Source organism: Dama dama, chromosome 12, assembly GCF_033118175.1.
Source record: "Dama dama isolate Ldn47 chromosome 12, ASM3311817v1, whole genome shotgun sequence".
Lineage (NCBI taxonomy): Eukaryota > Metazoa > Chordata > Mammalia > Artiodactyla > Cervidae > Dama > Dama dama.
The window spans coordinates 20,180,600-20,207,324 of record NC_083692.1 but is presented as its reverse complement, the minus strand read 5'-3'; the positions used below and the strand labels follow the sequence as shown (position 1 = coordinate 20,207,324).

Below are 26,725 nucleotides of genomic sequence, written 5' to 3'. Positions count from 1 at the left end.
CCTGATCAAGCTCACCTGCTGCTCCTTGATGTGAACTGCCGTGAAAGTTCCCAGGCTTATTCTGCTGGGTTTCTAAAGTTTCATCCTTACAGAGATCCCTACCTATTGCACAGTTTATGTCCAGCATCCATAGGTGCTGTCTTTTGCTACAGGCTCAGGAACTGAACCGAACTGCAGATGTGGTGGGGAATGGTGTCCTAATTCCTGTTAACTAGTGGTATGATGTGATAAATAAGCTCCAATGCAGTGCCTCATGGAAGGTCCCCCAAACTCATGTGATGAAAAACATTTCTCTCTTTTTCTCTGGATAGAGAGAGGCTCTTTGGATAAGAAAAGACCGATGTTCCTGGGACTGCAGATGGGAAGAAGAAAGTCAAGTGTTTTATTTCTTCTGTGATAAGAACCACCTCATTACAAAATTGAAAGTGAATGGTGGATATCAAATTTAAGCTAATGCTTGTGTTGAAGTCTAAGTAGTGATGGAATTTTTTTTTTCCTTGAAGAGGCCAGCAGTGTGATCACAATGATAAAGCTACAGACAAAATATCTAGCCTTTTCTTGTCCTTTAATTTCTTCATTTTGTCTGTTGTTCCTTCAGTCATTCTAGAGGGTTAAAAATAAGGAGTTTCAAGGTCTTTGCATTATCTGGGAAGAAATATAAATATCAATCAATATTAGTCTTTGATAAGTTAATGACACATGTTGTATTGTTAGAATAACCCCTAAAGAGTAGTAAGAGTGTATGATTTCCATGCCAATAGGTTGAAAACAAAATAATCAAAAATAAGCCAATGGGAGTGAAGGAGAAAGAGAATTTGAACATTGGGACGAAAGCACTGCACACAATGGTAGATAAAATGCTAATATTTCAGTAATTATATTACATGTAGTGGACTGAATGTTGCAATTAAAAGACAATGACCATCAGAGTTTAAATTTAAGTTTTCAAAAATAAAAAGATGGAAAAATATATCATGCAAATACTCACCCAAGGAGAGCAGGTATCAGTGTTGATCATACCATGGACACGGTTGATGATGGTATGGATTTGTGCTTTATGTTGTATGAGTTTCTTGTAGGTAGAAAAAAAGATGAATTTTATGATTAATAGACAACATTTCATAATTGTAGCTGATTTCTTTTTGTTTTTGATAAAGATGTAGGTTTTGTTCTGCATCTGAAGGTCTTTCAACCATTATGTAAACTATGTACCATTATGTAAGATAAGTGGACCATAATATTTGTTTAAGCCATTGTAATTTAATTGGAAACATCTTGTGTTAACAATATCATTATCCTAATGGTGAAGGAGCAGGGAGAATGCAGTAGAAATCAGATTCCTTGGGGAATAGGCTCTACAGCCAAAGTAGAGTCATTTTTTTCCTGACCAGTGACTTAACTTATTTTTTAGTAAAACAAGTCAATGGTGTTCTCTAAATAAAGTAAGATTTAATTGTGTTTCTTTATAGCTGATGTGGATTTGGGTGCCTGAATAGGACTTGGGTATTGAGCTAGGAATCTTGAAAGGATAAGAAGAAAGACCTTTAGCAACAAAAAATATCTAGGGTTTGAGATTAGTTAACATAGGATACAACACACACAGAGTTAGGTTGTAAATTTGTGGATAAGCATAAATAAATATATACTCCATAAATCAAAACATTGGCCCAATAGCTCCCATTTTTCATAGGGGCATGTTGATATGAAGTGATAATCTCTTCCTTTTGGAAAACTTTTAGTTCACAAATTTTAAATGATAGAGTTTCATTCTGAACTTTTTTTGTGTGACTTCTATGCTTTTTAAGGAATGTTATTTTACCCATTAGAGATAATCTATGAATGCATGCTATTTAAAAAACAAAGAGGTAGGAAAATTTCCTACCTATCCTATCCATCAAAAGATAATCATGATTAATATTTGGGGGGTGTGTGCATTTAGTCTTTTTTCTAGGAATAAAATGTAACTAGAGATATACTCATATATAATTGTATTGTATTCTTTTATACTAACCATTTAATGTAATTAGCATCTTTCTGATTGGGGAAGGCAATGGCACCCCACTCCAGTACTCTTGCCTGGAAAATCCCATGGATGGAGGAGCCTGGTAGGCTGCGGTCCATGGGGTCGCTAAAAGTCAGACTTGACTGAACGACTTCACTTTCACTTTTCACTTTCATGTATTGGAGAAGGCAATGGCAACCCACTCCAGTGTTCTTGCCTGGAGAATCCCAGGGACGGCGGAGCCTGGTGGGCTGCCGTCTATGGGGTTGCACAGAGTCGGACACAACTGAAGTGACTTAGCAGCAGCAGAGATACTATATCAGTCTAGACACTATGGTGACGCAACTCCTGAAATCTCTGTGACTTAACAAAGATTTCATTTTTGCTCTTGTTATGTATCTAATGTGGATCAGCAGGGAGACTTTGCTCATTCAAATTCAGGAATCTGCGATGAACTCAGGGATCCATGATGACTCTGATGGAGGCTCCGTTTGGACACAAGCATTCACAATCACCAAAGCAAAATAAGGGAACGGGGTCACTCTTGCACTGCCTAGATTTAAAATCTGCCTAGAAAGGAAATACCACTTACATTTCATTGATCAAAGCAAGTCACATGGTCATGCTAACTTCAGAGAAGGTGAACTAATGCAAGCCTACTGTGTGTCCAGGAGAAAGAGAACTGAAATATTTGGGAACAGCTCTAATGAACACCCCAAATGGCCATTGAAAACACTTTTTAAAAAGTGATTGGGATAATATTCCTGTGAACACCTATGCTGTAGTTTACAAAGTTAACCCTTCTATTTACTTTTCCAACTCTCATACTTTACTAATATTGCTGAAATGAACATTTTGGTATGTCATCATACCTCCATCCTGCCCCCCTTTTGGGGTACTTGAATTAATCCTTATGGATTACAAACTAGATTAATTTCCCTCTTATAGAATTTAATGGCCAGTTGTATACCTACATTGTAGCGCTGAAATTCTGCCTCCACACTGTAAGTCTCATATAGGGATCATGACTCTTTTTTCTGTGCCATGTCCTCTCATTGGAACATAATAAATATAGATATTCATCAATGAAGGAAGGAATAAATTAGGAGAGAAGATGAAATTGTATCCTCAAAGCATAAAATGGTAAAGTTATTTTAAAGTTTTTTTTTTCTAGATATTGTTAAATTGCTTTCCAAAAAATTAAAGCAATGAATGTGTCAGTCAGCCAGGATTAGTCAACTCACTGCCTGTTGCTGTCATTGGTGATTTTTCTTTGCTGGATGGAAAGGCAAAAAAATAGTATTTAAGCATTTTTTTTTTGACATTTTATTGGGCATGTCTTTGATTACCATTAAGACAGTGTTTTTCATACTTTTTTCTGTGTGGTAAAAATCACATAACATAAAATTTACCATCTTAATGATATACAGTATAATAATGTTAACTGTATGTACATGGTTGTGCAACAGATTTCCAGAACTTTTTCTTCTTGCAGATTTAAAACTCTATATCCATTTAACACTTTCTCTCGCTCTTCCAAGCCCCAGACAACCACCATTTCGCTTTCTGTTTCTAAGAGTTTGACTACTTTAGATACTGCATATAAAGAGAATCATTCAGTAATTGTCTTTTTCAGTTCAGTTCAGTCACTCAGTCGTGTCTGACTCTTTGTGACCCCATGAACCGCAGCACGCCAGGCCTCCCTGTCCATCACCAACTCCTGGAGTTCACCCAAACCCATGTCCACTGAGTCAGTGATACCATCCAACCATCTCATCCTCTGTCGTCCCCTTCTCCTCCTCCCCTCAATCTTTCCCAGCATCAGGATCTTTTCAAATGAGTTAGCTCTTTGCATCAGGTGGCCAAAGTATTGGAGTTTCGGCTTCAACATCAGTCCTTCCAATGAATATTCAGGACTGATCTCCTTTAGGATGGACTGGTTGGATCTCCTTTCAGTCCAAGGGTCTCTCAAGAGTCTTCTCCAACACCACAGTTCAAAAGTATCAATTCTTTGGTGCTCTGTGTTTTTTATGGTCCAACTCTCACATCCATACATGACTACTGGAAAAACCATAGCCTTGACTAGACGGACCTTTGTTGGCAAAGTAATGTCTCTGCTTTTTAATATGCTGTCCAGGTTGGTCATAACTTTCCTTCCAAGGAGTAAGCATCTTTTAATTTCATGGCTGCAGTCACCATCTGCAGTGATTTTGGAGTCGCAAAAAATAAAGTCAGCCACTGTTTCCACTGTTTCCCCATCTATTTGCCATGAAATGATGGGACTGGATGTCATGATCTTAGTTTTCTGAATGTTGAGCTTTAAGCCAACTTTTTCACTCTCCTCTTTCACTTTTATCAAGAGGCTCTTTAGTTCTTCTTCACTTTCTGCCATAAGGGTAGTGTCATCTGCATATCTGAGGTTATTGTTATTTCTCCCAGCAATTGTCTTAATATGACTGGCTTATTTCACTTAGCATAATGTCCTCAAGGTTCACCTATATGGTAGCATATGATAGGATTTTCTTCTCTCTTGAAGCTGAATAATATTACATTGCATATATATATTTTTTTTCTTTATCAATTCATCCATTGATAGACATTTACTTTGCTTTTGCCTCTAGGCTATTGTGAGTAATCTGTAATGAATACAAGTGTGCAGATATCTCTTCAAGATTTTGTTTTCAATTCATTTGAATATATATGCAAAATACATAGATGTGTGATTGTTGACTCATATGGTAATTCTATTTTTAATTTTTTGAGGAACCTCCATAGCAGCTGTACCATTTTACATTCCCACCAACAATGAACAAGAGTTCCAATTTCTCTATATCCTTGCCATCACTTGTAATTTTGTTGTTGTTCTTATAGTGGTTATCCTAATGGATTGAGGGGTAGTAATATCTCATTGTGGTTTTGATTCCCTGTTGATTAGTAATAGTGAGCATCTTTTCATATTTGTTGGCTATTTTAATATTGTCTCTGGAAAAATGTCTGTTCAAGTCCTTTGCCCATTTTTGTTTTTTAAAAAATATTTATTTGGCTGTGCCAGGTCTTAGCTGCAGGCATGCTGGATCTTTTAGTTGTGGCCTGTGAGGTCTATTATATTATGGTTCCCTGATGAAGAATCAAACCCAGGCCCCCTGCACTGCAAGTGCAGAGTCTTAGCCATTGGACCACCAGGAAAGACCCCTTTTGCTCATTTTAAAGATAAAGTTATTTGTTTGTTGTTGAGTTTTAGGAATTATTTATATATTCTGGGTATTCTAGATAACCCTTATCAGGTACATGGTTTGCAAATAGTTTCTCCCATTTGGTAGGTTGCCTTTGATTCTGTTGATCACTTCCTTTGCTGCACAGAGTTTTTATAGTTTGATGTAGTCTTATTTGTCTATTTTAGCTTTGGTGATGTGTGAATTTGGCATCATATCCAAGAAATCATTGTCAAATCCAGTGTCATATAGCTTTCCCTTATGTCTTCTAGGAATTTTATAGTTTCAGGTCTTATATTTAGGTCTTTAATTTACTTTGAATTAATTATTATATGGGCTTCCCTGATAGCTCAGTTGGTAAAGAATCTGCCTGCAATGCAGGGGACCCTGGTTTGATTCCCGGGTTGGGAAGATTCCCTGGAGAAGGGTTAGGCTACCCACTCCAGTATTCTTGGACTTCTCTTGTGGTTCCACTAGTAAAAAATCTGCCTGCAGTGTGGGAGACCTGGGTTCAGTCCCTGGGTTGGGAAGATCCCCTGGAGAAGGGAAAGGCTACCCACTCTAGTATTCTGGCCTGGAGAATTTCATGGACTATATCATCCATGGGGTTGCAAACAGTCGGACACAACTGAGTGACTTTCACTTTCAATTATTATATATGATATAAGGTAATGGCTCAATTTTATTCTTTTGCATGTGGATAGCCAGTTTTCCTAGCACAATTTGTTGAAAACACTACTCTTTACCATTTGTGTAGTCATGTAACCTGTGTTGAAAATCATTTGAATATGTACCATAGGGTTTATTTCTGGCTTGTCTGTTCTCCTACGTCACTCTATATGTCTGTGTTTATGTGAGTACCATATTGTTTTGATTATTGTAGCTATGTAAAATGATTTTGAATTCAGGACGTATGAAGCCTCCAGCTTTGTTTTTCTTTCTCAAGAATGTTTTGGCTACGTCAGTTCCTTTGAAAGTCCATATGAATTTTAAATTGTTTTTTCTACATCTGCAAAAATAGCCATTGGAATTTTGATAGAAATTGCTTTGAATCTCTATAGATCTCTTTGGGTTTTTACACATAACGATATTTTTTGGTTTAGTCACCAAGTCGTGTCTGATTCTTTTATGAGTCCATGGACTGTAGCCTGCCAGGCTCCTCTGTCTATGGTATTTCCCAGGCAAGAATACTGGAGTGGGTTGCCATTTCCTTCTCCAGGGGATCTTTCTGACCCAGAGATTGAACCCACATCTCCTGCACTGGCAGGCAGATTCTTTACCACTGAACCACTAGGGGATCCCTTTAATAATATTAAGTCTTCCAGTTCATGAATATGGAATGTCTTCCCATTATTTTCATTGTCTTTAATTTCTTTCAGCAATCTTCTTATAGCTTTCAGTGTATACATTTTTTTTTTTTTGCCTCCTTGGCAAAATATTTTATTCCTAAAAAAAATGTTCCTAAATATTTTATTGCTCTTAATGCTCTTGTAATTGGGATTTCTTTTTTAATTTCCTTTTTAAATTATTTATTGTTAGTGTATAGACACACAACTGATTTTTTGTATATTGATTTTGGTATCCTGCAACTTTGCTTAATTTGTTTATTCTAATACATTACAGTATTTTAGCATTCTGTATTTGTTAACATATTTAGAGAATTTTATATTTCAATAGACAACTTCATATTTTTATATGCTTTCATGTTGCTGTTTAGTGTTCTTTCATTTCAGCTTGAATTAACAGTTTTTTTGTATGGCAGGTCTAGCAGTAATAAATTTCCTCGGCTTTGTTTACCTGGGAAAGTTTTTGTTTCTTTTTTATTTTTGAACAACAGTTCTGCCAGATACAGTATTCTTGGTTGGCAGTTTATTTTAGCACTTTGAATATATCACCCCATTCTCTTCTGGCCTATAATGTTTCTTCTTAGTCACTTATAACCTTTTAGGAGCTTCCTGGTACATAATGAGTCACTTCTCACTTGCTGTCTTCATGTCTTCTCTGTTTGTTTGTTTTTTATTTTTGATAGTTTGATTGTAATGTGTCTCAGTGTGGGCTCTTTAGGCTTATTGTAGTTGGAGTCTATTGAGCTTATTGAATTTGGATGTCTGTTTTCTTCCTAATGTGGGAAGTTTTTGGCCATTATTTCTTCAAATAATCTCTCTGCCCCTTTCTATTAGCGTCTTCTGGGACTCTTATAATGTGTTTATTGGTACATCTGACATTATTCCATCAGTTTTAAATTCTCTTCACTTTTCTTCTTTTTAAAAATTTTTATCATTTTGCTCCTCTGATTGGACACTTACAAATGACCTGTTTTCAAGTTCACTGATTCTTTCTTGTACTTGACTAAATCTGCTATTGAACTATTCTAGTGAAGTTTTCAATTCAGTTACTGTATTTTCATCTTCAGAATTTCTGTTTGGTTCTTTTTTTTATGGTTTGCATTTTAAAAAATTTTAATTGGAGGCTAATTATTTTACAGTATTGTGGTGGTTTTTGCCATACGTTCACATGAATCAGCCATGGGTGTACATGTGTTCTCCATCCTGAACTCCCCTCCCACCTCCCTCCCCATCCCATCCCTCAGGGTCATCCCAGTGCACCAGCCCTGAGCACCCTGTCTCATGGATTGAACCTGGACTGGTGATCTGTTTCACATATGATAATATACATGTTTCAATGCTATTCTCACAAATCATCCCATCCTTACCTTCTCCCACAGAGTCCAAAAGTCTGTTCTTCACATCTGTGTCTCTCTTGCTGTCTCGCATATAGGGTCATCGTTATCATCTTTCTAAATAGTTTCTACCTCTTTGCTAGTATTCTCATTTTGTTCATTCATTATTTTCCTATTTCATTTGCTTGTCTATCTGTGTTCTCTTTTAGCTTATTGAACTTTTTTTTACCATGCTAACTTTTGAATTCCTTTTTAGGTATTCGATATATCTCTATTTCTTTAAGATCAGTTCTGGAGATTTATTTTGCACCTTTGATTGAGCTATGTTTCCCTGCTTCTTCCTATGCCTTGTTGTTTTTGCTGGGATTTGGTCATTAAAAAACAAATATAAAAACAAAAACCACCTGTCCTAGTCTCTACAAACTGGCTTCATATAGGAGATCTTCCCCAGTCATCCTGTCTAGAGAATCTGGAGACCCCTCCAACATTTTCTGTGATGCATCTTCTCTGGATTGCTGTATATAATTTCCCAATTAGAGCTGCTGTCTAGTTGTTAAGTTGTGTCTGACTGTTTTGAGACCCTATGGACTATAGCCCACCAGGCTTCTCTGTCCATGGGATTTCCCAGGCAAGAATACTGGGGACTTCCCAGGTGGTGCTGGTGGTAAAGAACCAGTCTGCTGATGCAGGAGACATAAGCGATGTGGGTTCAGTCTCTGGATCGGGAAGACCCCCTTGAGAAGGAAATGGCAACCCACTCCAGCATTCTTGCCTGGAGAATCCCATGGACAGAGGAGCCTGGTGAGGTAACAGTTCATAGGGTTGCAAAGTGTTAGACACCACTGAAGTGATTTAGCAATAGCAGATACTAGAGTGGTTTGCCATGTCCTTCTCCAGGGCATCTTCCTGACCTAGGGATTGAACCTGCCTCTCCTGCTTGGTAGACAGATTCTTTACCATTGAACCACCTGGGAAGCCCCCCAATTAGAGAGGTTTGCTTATTTATTTTTCTAGAGCTCATTGTTTCTTGCTGTCTCTGGTGTTTCTTTGCAGTACTGCAGGTTTTTGTTGCAGTAAGAAGCCACCAAGCCACCAATGGAGACATTGTTCTTGGTAGTCCGCAGGCATCCTATTTATGCCAGTTCCTTATTAGTGCTCTGAGTTAGGCCCTCAGGAAGCCCCCTGAAAAGTCAGAATGTTGACTCTACATTTTACTCTCCTCCTTCCCTCCTAAACCACAAGTTGGGTATTTTCTCTTGACCACACTAAGCTGTGCCAGGGAAAACCTGTTGGGGATGAAATGCAGTGTTATTTTCTTACCCATTTTGATGAGACTGTTCCTGGTTTTGTGCTTTCTTGGAGTGCTGTGACTTCTTAACTGGTTTCTGGAGATCTAATAAAGGTTCCTGAATCATTGATAAGTAAGTGTCTCATGGAGAAATAATATCTGGGGCTTCCTTTTCTGCCATCTTGCTGACATCATCTCTCAAGAAGATAAAACTTTATACCTATCAATGTAGGGCAGTGGAAAGGTTGTTTGTATTGAAAGTTTCCATGTTTCTTTCTATAACTAATGGTAGAATTACGGCTATCTTATAAGAATTTTAAATGGTGCTAGAATAGAATATCTATTTTGTTGAAAGTAAAATCTGAAGGATTTTATTGCTTATTTTTGCCTATTCTCAAGAGTTTTAATAGGAAAAAAAATTCCTTTGATAATTTTAGTATTTGGGGGAACTCTTTAGTGGTCCAGCCATTAAGACACAGCACTTCCACTGCAGAAGGCGTGAATTCAATCCCTGGTCAGTGAAATAAGGTATGGCATATATATTTGTGTGTGTGTGTGTGTGTATATATATATATATATATATAAATTTTTTTTTAAGCCATGCCCCATGGCATGTGGTATCTTATTATTTTATCTTATATTTTAAGTTGTGTTTATTCATGGTGTTTTGCCTTCATCTTCCACTATGTTTTTATGTAACATAGTGGACCCAAGAGTACCTGTGTTTGAGATAAGAAGTGAGGAAGACGAACATATACATTACCATATGTAAAACAGATAGCCAGTGGGAGCTCAACTTGGTGTTCTGTGACAATCTAGAGGGGTGGGATGGGATGGGAGGTGGGAGGGAGGTTCAAGGCAGGCGGACATATGTATACCTATGGCTGATTCATGTTGGTGTATGGCAGAAATCAACACAACATTGTAAACCAATTACAATGCTTTACTTCCAGTTAAAAATAAATAAATTAAAAACAAACAAACAAACCAAGAAGTGAGGAAGAGAAGTGAATCAGAGCAACTATATGAACAGTGCCCCACAGAGGTGTGCAACATGACAGCCTTGATTGGAATCCCCAGTAATGAAAGAAGAAAAGAATCTCAATATATTTTAAGAGAAAGTCTAAGGCTAAGATACAGAAGTCCAGGCAGATATGACCTGGTGAATCCAGATTTTTTAGAGTCAAAGCCTAGGATACACTGGCTTGGCCATGAGCACCAAATTCCATCCTGAAAAGTTTTCTACTTGACATTCTTGCACACTCCCCTGTGCCTGCCACTTCAAGCTTCCTGTGGTGCAGGTAGTACATATCTCTATATCTTTGTGCAGACAGCACTCTCTACCTAAAATTCATTTCCTCATTGAGATCCTGGACTTCTTTCAATTCAGTCCATAAGTCTTCTCCTGTAGAAAAACCTTTCTTATTTATTTCCTTCATCGATACCAAACTAACTTGCCATTTTTGGATCCCTGTGGTACACATTCCCACCATCTACTGCACATGCATGTATGACTGTGTAGAACTGTGGAAAATTCTTCAAGAGATGGTAATACCAGACCACCTTACCTGCCTCCTGAGAAATCTGTATGCAGGTCAAGAAGCAACAGTTAGAACTAGACATGGAACAACAGACTGGTTCAAAATTGGGAAAGGACTATGTCAAGGCTGTATATTGTCACCTTGCTTATTTAACTTATATGCAGAGTACATCATATGAAATGCTGGGCTGGATGAAGCACAAGCTGGAATCAAGATTGCCGGGAGAAATATCAATAACCTCAGATATGCAGATGACACTACCCTTACGGTAGAAAGGAAGAAAAACTAAAGAGCCTCTTGATGAAAGTGAAAGAGAGTGAAAAAGCTGGCTTCAAACTCAATATTAAAAAAACTAAGATCATGGCATCTGGTCCCATCACTTCATGGCAAATAGATGGGGAAACAGTGGGAACAGTGGCAGACTTTATTTTGGGGGGCTCCCAAATCACTGCAGATGGTGACTACAGCCATGAAATTACAAGACACTTGCTCCTTGGTAGAGAAGTTATGACCAACCTTGACAGATTATTAAAAAGCAGAGACATTACTTTGCTGACAAAGTTCCATCTAGTGAAAGCTATGGTTTTTCCAGTAGTCATGTATGGATGTGAGAGTTGGACTATAAAGAGAGCTGAGTGCCAAAGAATTCATTCTTTTGAAATGTGGTGTTGGAGAAGACTCTTGAGAGACCCTTGGACAGCAAGGAGACCCAACCAGTCCATCCTACAGGAGATCAGTCCTGAATATTCATTGGAAGGACTGATGCTGAAGCTGAAACTCTAATGCTTTGGCCACCTGATGCAAAGAACTGACTCATTAGAAAAGACCCGGATACTGGGATATATTGAAGTCAGGAGGAGAAGGGAACGACAGAGGATGAGTTGGTTGGATGGCATCACTGACTCAATGGATGTGAGTTTGAGCAAGCTGTGGGAGTTGGTGATGGACAGCGAAGCCTGGTGTGCTGCAGTCCATGGGGTTGCAAAGAGTTGGACACGACTGAGTGACTGAACTGAACTGAACTGCACATGTGTGTCTGTCTCTCTTTCCATACTAAATCATGAACTATCTGATGGTCTAGCTCATTACTATGTTACATGAGCCCAATACAATGGACTTGCAGATGATCATCATTTGACAATTTATTTATTGAGACCTAAAAGTGTTTTGGCACTCTTTTAGCCTCTAGGGAGCCACCATGAATCAGACAAAGGTCTTGCCTCACGGGGCAATACCCACACACATAAAATAGCATCAGAGAGTAATAAACACTTCGAAGAAAAATAAATTCAGATAAGGAGATTGAAGGTGATGATGGCAAGAGAGGGGGTGGTTAGTGGGGAGGAGGGAAGCTTTGGGGTAGGGTGGTTAGCAAAAGCCTCTCTTAGGACATGTGGTTTGGGTACTCGCTGGAGAAACATGGAAGGAAAATTCAGAAAAAAATAAATGAAGAGAAAAATGTTAAGTATGGGATTTCTTCTTAGGGAGATTTAATCTATTTGTTAGGGAAAAATGTGTTGGTCAGCCAGTTTGAAGTAGCAGATGGGGCCTCCAAAGGGCTGACTCAGAAAGATGAAGAGGAGCTGATTTGGCCCGGAAACACAATGGGAGGAGCAGACACAGGGGAAAGAGGGAGGCCTAGCAGGGGGCAAATGACCCTCCCTGTGGCCCCCAACCCTAGTCTTCAGCGAAGTCTCTGGACCCATGAGCTGCTTGGTGGGCACACAGAAAAACACAAACAGCACATGCAGCTGTAGGAGCCCAGAGTCAGACAGACCTTGGCTGAGGCGCAGGCAGGCAGGCTGAGACATAGGCAACCCAGAAGCAGGTCTAGAGAGTAAATGGAAGACCAGAAAGTAGCAGTGGAAGCTGGGAGGAGCGTCCATGGAGAGTCAGCACTGCCCAGCAGCTCCTGTAGGGATAATTTCTAAATTTAAACCAAGCCACTCTACTTAAAAGTCTGTAACATTAGTACTCAACTCCAATGTGAACTGCCAGCTTGCTTCTATCTTGGCTTCTCCTTATCCACATAGCATCTTGACATGTTCTCAGAGATCTTGCTGCTCTAGGGAGTGGAAGCAGACGTTGCTGCCTTAATTTGTGGTGACTGTGGTTCTGGGCACATCCTAGAATGTGTGGTGTGCGTGCCTTTGTGAGTGTGTGTCTGTGTGTTGGTGGGTGGGTATTGGGAAATTCAAACTGTCCTCCAAAGAGTCTGGTGGCAGTGAAATTCTTGGACGTCTTAGGTCTCTCTTTTTATGCCTCAGAATCTCAATGGCATCATCCATTCTTGGTAACACAGATCAAAATGTTAGTTGACGTTTTCTCTGAAGAGTATCTATTCTTTTTTTTCCCAAATTGCTAGGCTAGTGTGAGAGACAGATATACGCCTTAAAAATTTTTTCTTTTTTTTTTTTTACCCAATTTTGGCTGTAATGATGAAATTTCAGCTTTTGACTTTTAAGTGTGGACATATGCACATCTCTCATTTTCTTTAATTGCTTTTTAAATTCCCATGTCCATTGCCTATTTTTCATCTTATATTTGGTAACCTGAAACATTTTATTTCTAAAGTTGCTTCTCTTAATTATATAACATTTACATGGCTTATGATAAAGACATTAATTAGGAAGAGTCTAGGATCCAACTCATAGTGTTTTAAGAGTAAGTGACTTATTTTGGCTGATGTGGGTAGAGGAGCTTGACAGACTTCACTATGCACTGCGTGTGTGTGTGTCTGTGAACAGTTTCTCCATCCCCCTACATCCTTCTCCTCTTGCTACTTCTATTTCTTATACCCCCCCCCCCCCGCCCACACACACCCAAGGAGTTATACTGGCATTAGAAATACCCCTTAATGACTATACTTTTCAGATATTACCTCAGAAGTTGCTACCTGATTACAGAGAGATTCTAGGACAAATGTCATATGGAATCAGACTCTGAGCTTGGACGTGGAAGAAATATATCTCCCTCTATTGAAATCATACTAATTTTCAGTCATGCTGAGCAACTCATGACTCCTGATATTAACAAATAATAAAAATTGACTATACATAATAGCATCTTGATTCACCTAGTCTCATGGCCATCTGATTTTGTTAGATGATCCAATTGCTGAAAAATGCACCAGGATTAATATTCAAATAGTAAATCTCTTTTTTCTTTACAGTAGATGCTTTCTATCCCAAATACCAGCTCTAGTAGTCATTTGGGTAGGCAGTTGTTCCTATGACCTTATGTTATAATGTAAAACTAGTGCTGTGGCTGCCCCAGATAATACTACTTTGGCAAACTCTGGTATCTGGAATTTCTTCCTAGCTGCTTTTGATTGTTAAGCCAGAGACATTCATGATTAAAGTGTGTTGTTTCTGGAAACAGTGATGGAATCAACAGAAAACTGAGTGAATACTTACCATGTGCCAGGTCTTGACCGAGGACTTCATGTGTCTTTTTTTTTAAATCCTCATAACAGACTTGGGAGGTATTACCCCACCTTTGCACACAAAGACACAAAGATCAAATAGCTTAATAAGTGGAGCTGGTAATAGGTCCTGTTCTAGCCACTAATAATTATTAACTCCATCCTACAGACACTTTGTTTTAAGTTGTTTAGCCAGGTCACAAGACTACTGGTCACTGTTGGAGTGAGGCAAAGGAGAGGTACGTGATGACTGAGGACACAGAGCAGACAGAGATTCTTTTTTTTTTTTAACTTATTAAAAAACTTCTTTTTGATGGGGACCATTTTTAAAATCTTTATTGAATTTGTTACAGTATTGCTTCTGTTTTATGTTTTGGTTTTTTGGCCAAGAGGCTTGTGGGATGGATCTTAGCTCCCTGACCGGGGATCAAGCCTGCATCCCCTGTGTTGGAAAGCAAAGTCTTAACCACTGTACAGTCAGGGAATTCCCAGAGAAACATGCATCCCTATAGGAGGGTGAATCTGGAGCTACTTGAGATAATGCCTAACAGATGTGGCAGCGGCAGTGGTTAAAAGGCTTATTCCAAATGTAATATATGACCTTTGCCTTTCCATCATGGTCTGAGTCTGCAGGTTTCAGATGGGAAAGGTATCGCCTCATATGTGTAAAGCCCACCATTGAATTGAGCTGACACACAGTACCTGGACAAGAATCTCAAATGCTACTGAGCCAGGAGTTCTCCTGGCAAAGTGATTTGAACTGAGAAAATGTTGATTCAGATTTTTTTCCTGTAGTCACACTTCCGAACAGGTCATCATAGTGTGTCCTAGGGTAAATAATAGCTAAATTATCCCCCAGCTTTAAATGTTTTCACTTTAATGGGGCTACCAGATGGCACGTTAGCCCTCATTTTCCATCAAGCTTCAGAATTACAGACTTTTTTCTTTAGTCTCTGTCTTAGAATTATCTAAGTTAGTGAGGCCCTCAAAACATTTCTTCAGTTATCCCAACTCCTGTAGCCTTTTCTTTGCCATAAATGAGTCCATACTACCTTCTCCTCACACCTTTTTAGTGCCTTCCCTGGTGGCTCAGTTGCTAAACAATCTGCCTATAGTGTAGGAGACCCGGGTTTGATCCTTGGGTTGAGAAGACCCCCCGGAGAAGGAAATGGCAATCCACTCCAGTATTCTTGCCTGGGAAGTCCCATGGACAGAGGAGCCTGGTGAGCTACAGTCCGTGGGGTTGCAGAGTTGGACACGACTTCGTGACTAAATGACTGCCACCCATTTTCCCGAGTTCCCTGCTGCCTGCTGTCTCCCCTGCAATGCCATAGAAAGACAGGTAATCATATGGCAGTATGACGCAGGGGACTTTTCTGGGCTGATTGTCCTTTTCAATCAAAATGGAGATTTATGATCATCCTACTTCCCATAAAGTATTTACAAGTTTTTAGGCAATCGGTGCTTGTATCACTGGTTCTCATAGGTAATATTCCATTAGCCTGATCTCCGTATAGACTGTCCCTTGTTACAGGGACACTTTTTCTTCTCTTAAACAGAAGAAATAGAGATGCAAAATAGTTTCCTCAGTCATTAAAATAACAGACCAAACCATCATCATTCCTATTCTATTTGTTAAACTTTTTATTTAATTTCACCAACAATACAGGGCAATTATAGACATTAAAATAAAATAGAGAAGAACTAAAAAAGAAATAAAACCCTATATAATTCCACTACCCAGAGATAATGGCTGACCTTATTCATCTCATAAGTTCTGTGCAACTATTGCATTCTGTGTAGCCTACGCATTAAATATTGAGAGACTAATATTATTTTTATTATAATGGTGATTTGTAAATAATTGCCCAGAGTTAATTCGCAGTGATTTGAAATTATGGCCACAATAGAAAGTTAGGATTTTGTTTTCTCAATTGAAAACTAGATAAGAAAAGCATTTAACCATGAACTGTTTCCCAGCAAATCCCCAAGGGTTTGGGAAAACCCCCCAAGGAGAGTGCCACAGTGATAGCAGGAGGAATGGAAAATAGCAAGTTGAAGGATGTTAATTTGGAAACTGCCATCGTTTGGAACACAAAAGAACTGGCCATGGCATTGGACTCAGGTTTTACCTGTCTTTACCAAGGTTGAAAATCAAGGAGGAGCTTCAAACCACAGGTTAGGATGTTGGAAAAGTTCAGCAAAATTGTGTTAAGTCCCTTATGATACCTAAGTATGATACCTACAACCTTACTTTGGTAAAAACAGATCTAGTCTTTTGCAAACCTCTTAAGTTCCCACCAGTAGAAAATGAAGAAGTTGATGAGTCAGGAACAGTCAGCCAGGAGCAAACCAATGGGTTTGAACATGACACTCCACCAGCTGACACAGAGTGGCCTGCTACTGCGCTTGCCCTTAGAATGCCCTTGGTGATCGCATTTAAATACAGTCAGAGCTTCGTCTCTGAGCTTTGTCTTCTTGCCTTCATCTGCCTCATTTGCTGATGGATTTCTCTTCTTGAAATTCTAAAATGGAATTCTGTTGACCCATCCTTAGTTTTCAGACAGAAAAGGACTTGAAATTTTACATACTACGCATTGTTTCTGAAAATTTATTTGAAGACTTCCTGTGTCAAAAAAGATTTTTAAGAAAGTGGAATATATAGCAAAAAAGTGACACGAATTAAAAAAAAAAAACCACACAGCTGAACTGTAGTCTTGTCTAAAACTGACCAGCTAGATGATCTCGGGGATGGAGTAAAGGCATGTTTAGCCTGTCAATAAAAGAAAAGAAAGGCAACTAGAAATTTTTGGAAAAACAAAAATTTGCAAAGGAAATCCCAGTTCAACTATGAAGAAAACTAAACTGTGATAGAATTTTGAGTAATTGATGAGGTATAAAGAGAAAAGAATACGTTTGAACTTGATGCTTGGAACTGGTATAGAGACAAAGGATTGTGTCTCATTTAACTGATCTAGTTTCAGTATCTGGATCTGTGCTGAATAAAAGTACTTACCTAATTGTAATATTAGAAATATTTTCTTTTCAATTTTCATGATTAACCTATTTGTAGAGCATGAAAGATAAATTATATTTTATGATTTAAATGTAAATGCTGTAAAGCTTGACATTGTGAAATAATGATATAGGTGATAAAATGTAAGAAATAGAAGGGGCTACAAGGTAGACTGAAGCATAAAAGCACACATTTTCTCCTACCTCATGATATATAATGGATTTGTATTTTCTCTTGTTCAGCAGAGAAATAAAGATGTAGCTCTATGATTATATGATTAAAGAAAGAAAGAAAGTGAAGTCACTCAGTTGTTTCTGACTCTTTGTGGCCCCGTGGACTGTAGCCCACCAGGTTCCTCCATCCATGGGATTCTCCAGGCAAGAATACTGGAGTGGGTTGCCATTTCCTTCTCCAGGGGATCTTCCCGACCCAGGGATCAAACCCCAGTCTCCCACATTTGCAGGCAGAAGCTTTAACCTCTGAGCCACCAGGGAAGCCCTATATGATTAAGGTAACCAATAAAAGATTATTTACATAAGAATGAGATAAAAGGGAAAGAGGGTATCTCCTAAAACCTTTTTCTTTCATAGTAGGGAATCAATATAAATTGCTTAAAGTTTATACAGGCTAAGGGGCAAGGAAAACTCATACTTTTCATTCTATGTCCTTGTTAAAATTAAAAAAAAAAATAACCCATATACATCTTACAAAATTAAAAAAACAAGGTGAACACATTTTCTCTAAGAAACTGTGATAGGAAATAACACTAGCAAAACTCCACTAAACTTCCCTATTAGAAGACACAGGGTCTCAGATAGAATAAAATAGCACAGTCTGGCTCCGTGTTGTTTACCTCGACCAAAGGGCACCGAGTTTGACCAGAAGTTGATAGGCACAGACTCTAGACAAGTGCCAAGCAAAAAGAAAGCAGGGACGATATCAAGGCAAAAAGCACTGATGGACAAGAGGGGATTATTTTTTTGATGGTAAAAGTTACTGGCCACCAAGAAATTGCTTTAGTCATGGATCTTTACGTATGGAAAGTAAAAACAGCACGAAAGCAAAAACTATTAGCAGATAAAAGAATTAGTAAGATTGAGAGACTGTTAGCACACAGAAAATCAGAATAACAACCAAGTGGCTTAATTTCATATACAAAATCAGAATACACTTTAAAAAAAAGTCTGCGTCTACAAAGGAATCTTGAAGGCAAGCCTCTGGGGAGTGGGAGGTGTCGAAGTGTACAGGCAGTTTATCCTACTCATGGGTTGCAGTCACTTTCTAGAAGAAGGAATGAAAAGTTTTATTTCTGTGACATTTTCTCATGGTAAAATTCCATAAAGTTGAAAACTTTGAGATAAACGTATTATCAGGAGATACTGTCATGCTATTTAGTGTGTGAGCTCTAAATTCTGTTCTTATCACCAGGTCACTGAGAAGCAAGACTGCTGATTTTCCCAACTCAGTAAAACAGAGAGACCCAACGAAGAAACGATTCTATTGACCTTCATTCTTCTCCATCCAAGCCCAGTGCCCTTCCTGCTTCTATAGATTCTAGCCAATATAGAAATTTTAGTGGCATGGCTGGTTTCCTCTAATAGAAGTGAAGAGTGAAAGCAGAAGGTCTGCCTGGTACCTGTGCAAATGTCAGCGGAAGCGGGAGAGGGAGGCAGGAGACTAAGAAAGATGTACTTTGAGTACCGGGGAAAGCTCTTCTGGCACCAGAGGCTTGGAAGAGAAATTTCCATCTAAGCCCGAAGAGCACTTTTTAAAAAAACCCTCCTGGCTTATACCTTTTAATCAAATAGCACTGTGACCTTATTACAATCTGTGGACAATAGATGTTTTTAGTACCTTTGGTACTAAACATAGAATGTGTTAATGTGCCATTTTATAAAAAACCTTGAAAGGGATTTATTAATGGACAACTATTAATAGATATTCATGATAGAAGTTCTTTACCATCACCTATCCTATACACACTTTTCATAATTTACTGATTTGAAACACTTGTGAAATCAATACGGACAACTTAACTTAATGAGTGCCTGCTCCCTGGTGTCTGGCTGCAATGATGAGAAGGCTCTCTGTGGATGGACTTGATACCAGGTGGTATTTGTTGTTGTTTAGTCACTAAGTCATGTCTGACTCTTTGTGACCCCATGAACTGTAGCACTCCAGGCTCCTCTGTTCTCCACTGTCTCCTGGAGTTTTCTCAGATTTGTGTCCATTGAGTCCATGACGCTATCTAACCATCTTATCCTCTGCCACCCCCTTCTCCTATTGCCTTCAGTCTTTCCCAGCATCAGGGTTTTTTTCCAGTGAGACAGCTCTTCGCATCAGGTGGCTTATTTCAACACGTGGACTAAAAATAGGGCAGATCAGTGATCAAAATCTTACCTGTTTCAATGTCTTAGTCTTTTAAGATGTCAAGGAACTAGATTCCCCAGCATGAGGAATTTTTCTTACTGAATTTTTAAATGCCCTTGTTTGGCTGTGATTTATTTGAATTCGGACATCAGGAGAGCTAAGAAAATAGCCTTTTCAAGTGATTAAAACTGGCCTAACTCTGTATTTTTTTTCCCCTTCTTTTTTAGTCTCTTAAACATTGCTAGCAGGTTATATAGGTAAGAAAGAAAGCTGAAACATTTTTGCAAGGGCATTAACTCTCAAAGGCCACAAGAGTATTTTTCTAAATGTAATTGAATGGATACCATATCAGACCCTCAAGGGTTCTTTCAATGTGTCTGATGTCCAGGACAAACCACCTGTTTGTTTAGATTTATACTGTAAGTTGTAAGACGATGTTTTTTATGAGGTGTGGTCCCGGGTCTAGCTTCCTGGTCCCATGACCCAGATTCTGATTCACTAGGGCAGGTGATTCTTTCAGTAATCTGCATTTTCACATGGTCTCTGGGAAGTTTGGAGGCATCCCAAATTTGAGAATCACTGCTAAGGGCCATTATGTTTCCACAGGTGAACCTATTTTTCTGTTTTCACTTTATGTCACGTGTAGGAGTTTAAAGAGTTTATTTTTGGTAAAACTGGAACACTGTCTTTAAATTAATAAGAGCCTTGTTGTGTAGGAGAAAGCATCACTTCAAAATTCCTCTATGAAATTGATCTTAAAAAGACCTGCTGACTCAAATGCTAGACAAATCCGTCCTCTCTCCAACTGCTGCCTGTTAGAATTGCTGACCTTAGGCTTATGTATTCAAATGCTTCCTGAAAGTCAAAACATATTTTCCAAAGTTTCTAATGGAAAAGAACTGAGCCTGTCACTCAGTTTTAAAAGAGAGAAATTGAGATAAGACAAAATGGTTCGGATAAATTTTACATCTCAGGAGTAGATGGAAGAAAAGAATAAAAATTCCCATAACTGCTATCAGTTATCTCTTGATGGAGGGTGTCATGAGATAGGTAACTCCTCTCTCCCCAGGCCACAGTAAATATTAGATGGAGCCGTCCTGCCTAATGATTCCTGCTGTGTCAGAAGTTAAATTACATTAATTTCTCATAGAATTATGAAGGATATAGCCCTTAAAAAGTGGGAATTGTTACATTAGAAATTGGATTTTTTTTTTTTTTTTTTTGCTATTGTTCGGGAGATTTTTCTCCTTCCTAGTTTTTCTCAATTAGCTACACCAGAGGCACGTTTGGCTAGCAAGGAGAAGGTGCCTCTGTGCTCTAAGATGACAGTTCAGTCCCACGGCCTGACAACTTTGAGATTCTTGCTTCTAAAGGGAGATAGAAGCTGCAGGACAGAGTGATTCTAGCTTGTGAGTATTTGATTTTAGAATCATTGAAAGTCCCTTGAATTTCCTTCTCCCTGGATTGGATTCTGTTGTCTTTACTGAGAGAATTTTGTTTTCCTCTGATTCTTTGGTACTCTAGTGCACAGAATTAGTATGACCTTAATTAGTTCGTGACTTACCACCAACTATCCATCCATTGCCTTCTTTCATTTTACTCATTTTAAAAATGAAGATATTTTAAATATGAACACATTGATCTGAGAATCAGAACATTGTTAATTTGTTACATTCATCTCTGCAGTTCTCCTTTTCTTATTTTTTTGCTTCTCCTTCCTTCTGCCACCAGAGGTAACCCCTATTCTGAGCACTGTTGCAGTCTTGCTTTACCCCCTCTTTATCTACCTGTTTGCTTAAGTGTTACATTGTTTCATTTTGTCTGGCTTTGGACTTTATGAAGAGGAGTCATCCCTGGCTTATCCAGTCTAGCGAGACTTGCCTTTTTTCACTCTACGTCATGCTTCTGAGATTCATCCACACAGTCCTTGCTGTGTAATATTTTGTTATTACATTACAGTTCATCCATAAACTGTAGTGTGATTTATACCATGACTTATCTATACTCCTGTCATTGGATGTTTAGGGCATTTCCAGTTTTTGCATCTATGACCAGGCTGCTCTCTGGGATGAGATTTCTCTTCTAAAGGTAGATCAACAGCCACTGCTAGGTGGCAAGACGTGAGATAGTTCAACTTTACATGATAACATAAAAGTGGTTTCCAAAGTCATTAAATCAATTTACACTCCCATTAGTGGTACAGAAATGATTTTGTTGATCCAGATCTTTACCAACCCTTTACATTTTCAGACTTATTTAATTTAGCTAATTTTGTGGGTGTGAATCTACTGACATACTTTTAAAGTAGTGTTCAGTATTTTGTCTATCACAGAATAAAGTATGGCATACAATTTGGTTCCCTTCATGTATATTGGCTAGAGAACAATATATGATCATGCCCACTTAGTTTAGTGGCACCCCAATTTTTCTCCCAATTATTTCACTGTATGTAGTTGACATTTTTCCCCCTATACTTGCTAAAAAATATGAAAAAAACCTTGCCTGCACAATGGAATCATTTGGGAAATTATTAAAAGTACTAAAGCCTAGACCCCACCTCCAGAGACTCTGATTTACTTGAGTTGCAGCCTTGAACATGGAGAATTTTAAAAGCTTCCCAGCTGACCTGAATGTGCCATCAAGGTTAAAAATCGCTGCTTTCGATGATATTAATAGAAATCTTGAAAAGTAAGTATAAGCTCAGGGTAGCCTGATGCTCGGAGAAGGCAATGTCACCCCACTCCAGTACTCTTGCCTGGAAAATCCCATGGACGCAGGAGCCTGATAGGCTACAGTCCATGGGGTCGCGAAGAGCTGGACACGACTGAAGCGACTTAGCAGCAGCAGCAGCAGCAGCCTGATGCTGTTACTGTTTCAGTTTTCTAAAGTATAAATTTTATGTTGCTTTGGAGTGTCCTCTTGCTTCTAATTTGAGAGGGGTGTGTGTGTGTGTGTGTGTGTGTGTGTGTGTGTTGCTAGTAGAAGTAAATCGCAGTTGACATTCAGTGAAAGTTATGGGCTATCAGTTGTGCTTGTCACTTATTTTATGCTTCCAACTATGGATCTCAAAGTTCACAGTGCATAAGACTCTCCTAAGACATTATTTTGGTTGTTTTTTAGAGTGCAGACTTTGATTCCAAAGGTCTGGGTTTGAGCCCAGGAAGCTACATTCTGACTAGTGTGTCAGGTGATGATGATACAGGCAGGTCTGGGAGCACCCTTAGAGGAAAGCTAAATTCTTCCCACCCTGCAGTGTACGTTGGATTCTCGTTATAGATGAGGGAATGAATGGGAAGCTCAGAGGAATTGAGGAACCTGGACCAGGTCACACAGCTGCCACGGGGTCAGCCTCTGCCCTGTTTGTTGTTGGCCTTGCTTCTAGCGCACCTCCAACAAAACTCTCAGCACATGGGGAAATCTGCCTGAGTTTATTTATTTTTAAATTTTAGTTGCTTTCATGGTTGATTTTTTTTTTTTTTTTAATTTTAATATTAAAAAAATTTTTTTGGCTCTACCAGAAGGCGTGTGGGATCTTGCTTCCTCAACCAGGATCAAACCCGTGTGCCCTGCAGTGGAAGCACTGAGTCCTAACTTCTGGACTGCCGGGGAGTCTCAGTTGGCTAGAGTGTAGAGCATGTGTCTTCTTCTCTACATTTAATGTTCTTTTTTTTCATCTGGGCACAATTCTCCCTCCCCACCCCTCAAATAACCTTTAATGTCTTGGGAAAATCCACCTCATTCCTACGGGGCCCTGGGGGCCCTGGGGGCCTCATTCTATAGGTGTGTTTGTGTGTGTGTTTTGTCGCCTGGTTTGTAACCAAGAGCAGATGTTTCCTTTGAGACTTACGCGTGTAAGTTTCATTTACCCTTGCGTTGGGCTCCCTGCTGGCTCAGACGGTAAAGCGTCTGCCTGCAATGCAGGAGACCCGGGTTCGATCCCTGGGTTGGAAAGAGCCCCTGGAGAAGGAAATGGCAACCCACTCCAGGACTCTTTCCTAGAAAACTCCATGGATGGAGGAGCCTGGTGGGCTACAGTCCATGGGGTCGCAAAGAGTCGGACACGACTGAGCGACTTCACTTTGTTTGATTCTTTAGGATAGGTTGGATTGCAAGCAAGAGGATATCAAGGCGAATAGGCGGAGGGGAATTTCTGGGTTATAACACAGAGCCAGGGCACAGCTGGGGCGCAGGGACCTGTGGACACTGAGGACCCCACGCCTCTCTCCATCTCTGCATGACGTGTCCTCCTGTGACTGGCTCTTCCCACTTAGTGACTGCTGTGGCTTTTGAGCAGAGTGTGGTCTTGTCCTCACAGCTTCATGGAAAGGGAGTCCCTCACTTTCCCAGCTCCCGAGTGTTCACCCTGGGAGGGCTCTGGCCTGGTTTTGGCTCCGTGTCTGCCCCAGGATCGGTTTACTCCACAGAAGGTAGGGCGGTATGATTATCAACCTTACGGGGTGAACAGAGAGAGGAACAGTTTTCCTGAATGGGGTAGGGGTGGGGTGTCCCGGTAAGGGGCCGGGAGCTGGTGGGCAGTCAAAGTGTCTGAGGCCTAATTCAGGTGCCTGTGGCTAATTTTGGAGGGCAGGGTCACTTCATGGCGTCATGGCCGGTGGCTTTTTGATTAGCCATGGTGTCGAGCATGACGTGTGTGTACCGGTGTGCCTGCCACAGGTAACTGATGATAAGGCTAAAAATGTTTACTTGCCTGCCATTGGCTCAGGACGCTTGATTTTGATTTTGAGGTAGATTATATTTTCTGAGGAAACTGTACATAGAGACTTTATTAAAAACTGAGGTCGAAAAAGCAAAAATCAATGTGTTAAATTTTTGTTCTTATTAGGCCCTCAGCAGTGACTTTAGTTGACAGTGACTTCCCTGCAACTTTAAGAATTCTTCCTAAACTCATGTACAAGTGGGTGGAAAGAGTTCTGTGCACGTTTTAAAACCTTATATTCTGTGCATGCTCTCCTCCCCAAATTGGGACTTTACCATGAAATCTGGGCCTTTGGCCTGTGTATTTTAAATTATATTCATATTGTACTACATCTGCAACTGTCTATAATACAGCTGTGTATATCTACATGAAACACAATGTGCATTTAAGTTTCCATTCCATTTGTGAGCAGATGGTAGCTTGTTAAGGAAACATCACGAGGATGTTTATGGCCATGTTTTGCCGTGAAAACCTTATAATCACTCTCAATAATTACATCTCCTTGTGTTACCTGTAATAAATGCAGTGCCATCATACATGTTGGCATTGTGATATAGATTCTTTGTATGCAAAGAGTGTTTGCTATTGTAGACACATTTGTGTCTGGACTGTGTGATGTATCAAGGGGGTTTTCTGCTTGTAGCTACTTCAAGAAGGATGTTGAAGGGTCTGTGGTTATGCTCTTGCATAAGCCCCTGACTGGCAACCACCAATCTGTTATTTGTTTCTATGATCTTATTTTTTTCTCCTTCTAAGATTTCACATGTAATATACAATATTTGCTTTTCTCTCTCCATCTTATTTCACTTTGCATAATGCCCATTAGGTCCATCCATGTTGTTGCAAATGACAAGGTTTCCTTAGTTTTTTATGGCTGAATTATATTCTTTTGTATACATATACTGTGTCTTCTTTATCTGTCATGATGGACACTTAGATTGTTTCCATATCTTGGCCATTGTGAATAATTCTGTAGTGAACACAGGGTGTATATATCTTCTCGAGTTATTGTTTTTGTTTTTGTTAGGTAAATTCTCAGAGGTGGAATTGCTGGATCATAATGGCAATTTTAGTTTTTAACTTAGTGAGGAACCCCTATACTGTTTTCCACAGTGACTGCACCAGTTTACATTCCCCCCAACAGTGCACAAGCGTTTCCTCTTCTCCACATCCCCACCAGTATTTGTTTTTTGTCGTCTTTTTGATAAACTCTGTTCTAACACATGTGAGGTAGTACCTCGTTGTGGTTTTGATTTGCACTCCTTGGTGAGTAGTGATATTGAGCCTCTTTTCATCTACCTGTTGGCCGTCTGTGTATCTTAGGAAAAATGTCTATTCAGATCTCTTACCCATTTTTAAATTGCATTGATTTTTTTGTTTTTGCCATTGAATTGCACGGCCAGTGAAATCTTTTCAAATGCCTTTTAAAGGCTTCATTCATTCCAAGGCACCTTTGAGGGTCATTTTGTACTTCTTAATGCTCAAAGGTGGTACAAAGGTGACAACTAGTCAAGAAATACTCCTGTCACCCATGATCTCTCAAAGTTCTCAGTACGGTCAAAAACTTAGAATTTCATTCTTTGTAGAGTTTACATCTGGCTTGGCAATTAATGCTGTATTAGCTCCATACAACTCTCTCCAAGTCTCTTGAAGAAGGTGCTAACCTTTTCACTGGATTCTGCTCAGGATCACACTGCCCCTAGATCTGCTGCAGTGATGATGCATGCTTATCCTGGTAGATGATGCTGGTTATCATATTGTCAGTTCATGACTTTTTTTTTTTGCTTTTCATCTTCATGTATTTCCAAAGCACAGTCATTGATATGCAGAAGACATGGCTGTAATCAATCTAGTTTTCTGAGATGTGCTGAAGCTTCAGCATGGGTCTTAAAAAGTTGTGTTAGAATACCCATCTTCAGAAAATGTTCTTTGAAGCTGATGCAGTGAAACATACCAACTGAGCCTGTGTTTTGGAGTGGTTTTCCTTTGTGGGAGTGTGTGCTCATCCTCACTCTCTTTCCGGTATTCCTGGCATGAAAATTTTCAGAACTGGTTAGAGTTGGTGGAGAGGTCCTTCTTTGGTCATGACGTGATGATGACACATTCTAAAATCACATGGCTGTTCATCATTAAAAGCATTTAAAAAAATCTATTAACATATTTATCCTTTATAATAGACTCTGTGAGGTAGATATAAAAATGGTTTTTGTTTTTGTTGCCAAGTGTTACTTAAAAATAATCATAAAACTTAAGGAAGGAAAACCTAATTAGCAATTACTCAATCTAATTCTCTTACTTTACAAATGAAGAAACTGAATCCCGTAGTGATGAAGTCACTTGCTTGTGACTCTATATCTATTTAGTGACCTAACATATTATTTCCCACCCCAAATATGGTTTCATGGATAAAAGTACATTGGTTGAGATCTGATTCTCATATTTTTGACTGGATGATTTTTTTCCCCCAGTTGTCTA

The 26,725-nt window shown here is 39.2% G+C and overlaps 1 protein-coding gene and 1 non-coding gene across 4 annotated transcripts in view; both read left to right on the top strand.

Annotated features, from left to right (window-relative positions):
• Nucleotides 1-26,725, top strand: part of RGS6 (regulator of G protein signaling 6) — a 584,468-nt gene that overhangs the window by 92,442 nt on the left and 465,301 nt on the right. The gene's annotated exons all lie outside the window — the stretch shown is intronic.
• On the top strand, nt 23,413-23,484 carry TRNAC-GCA (transfer RNA cysteine (anticodon GCA)). Its single transcript has one exon. It is a non-coding gene; the product is annotated as a tRNA-Cys (tRNA).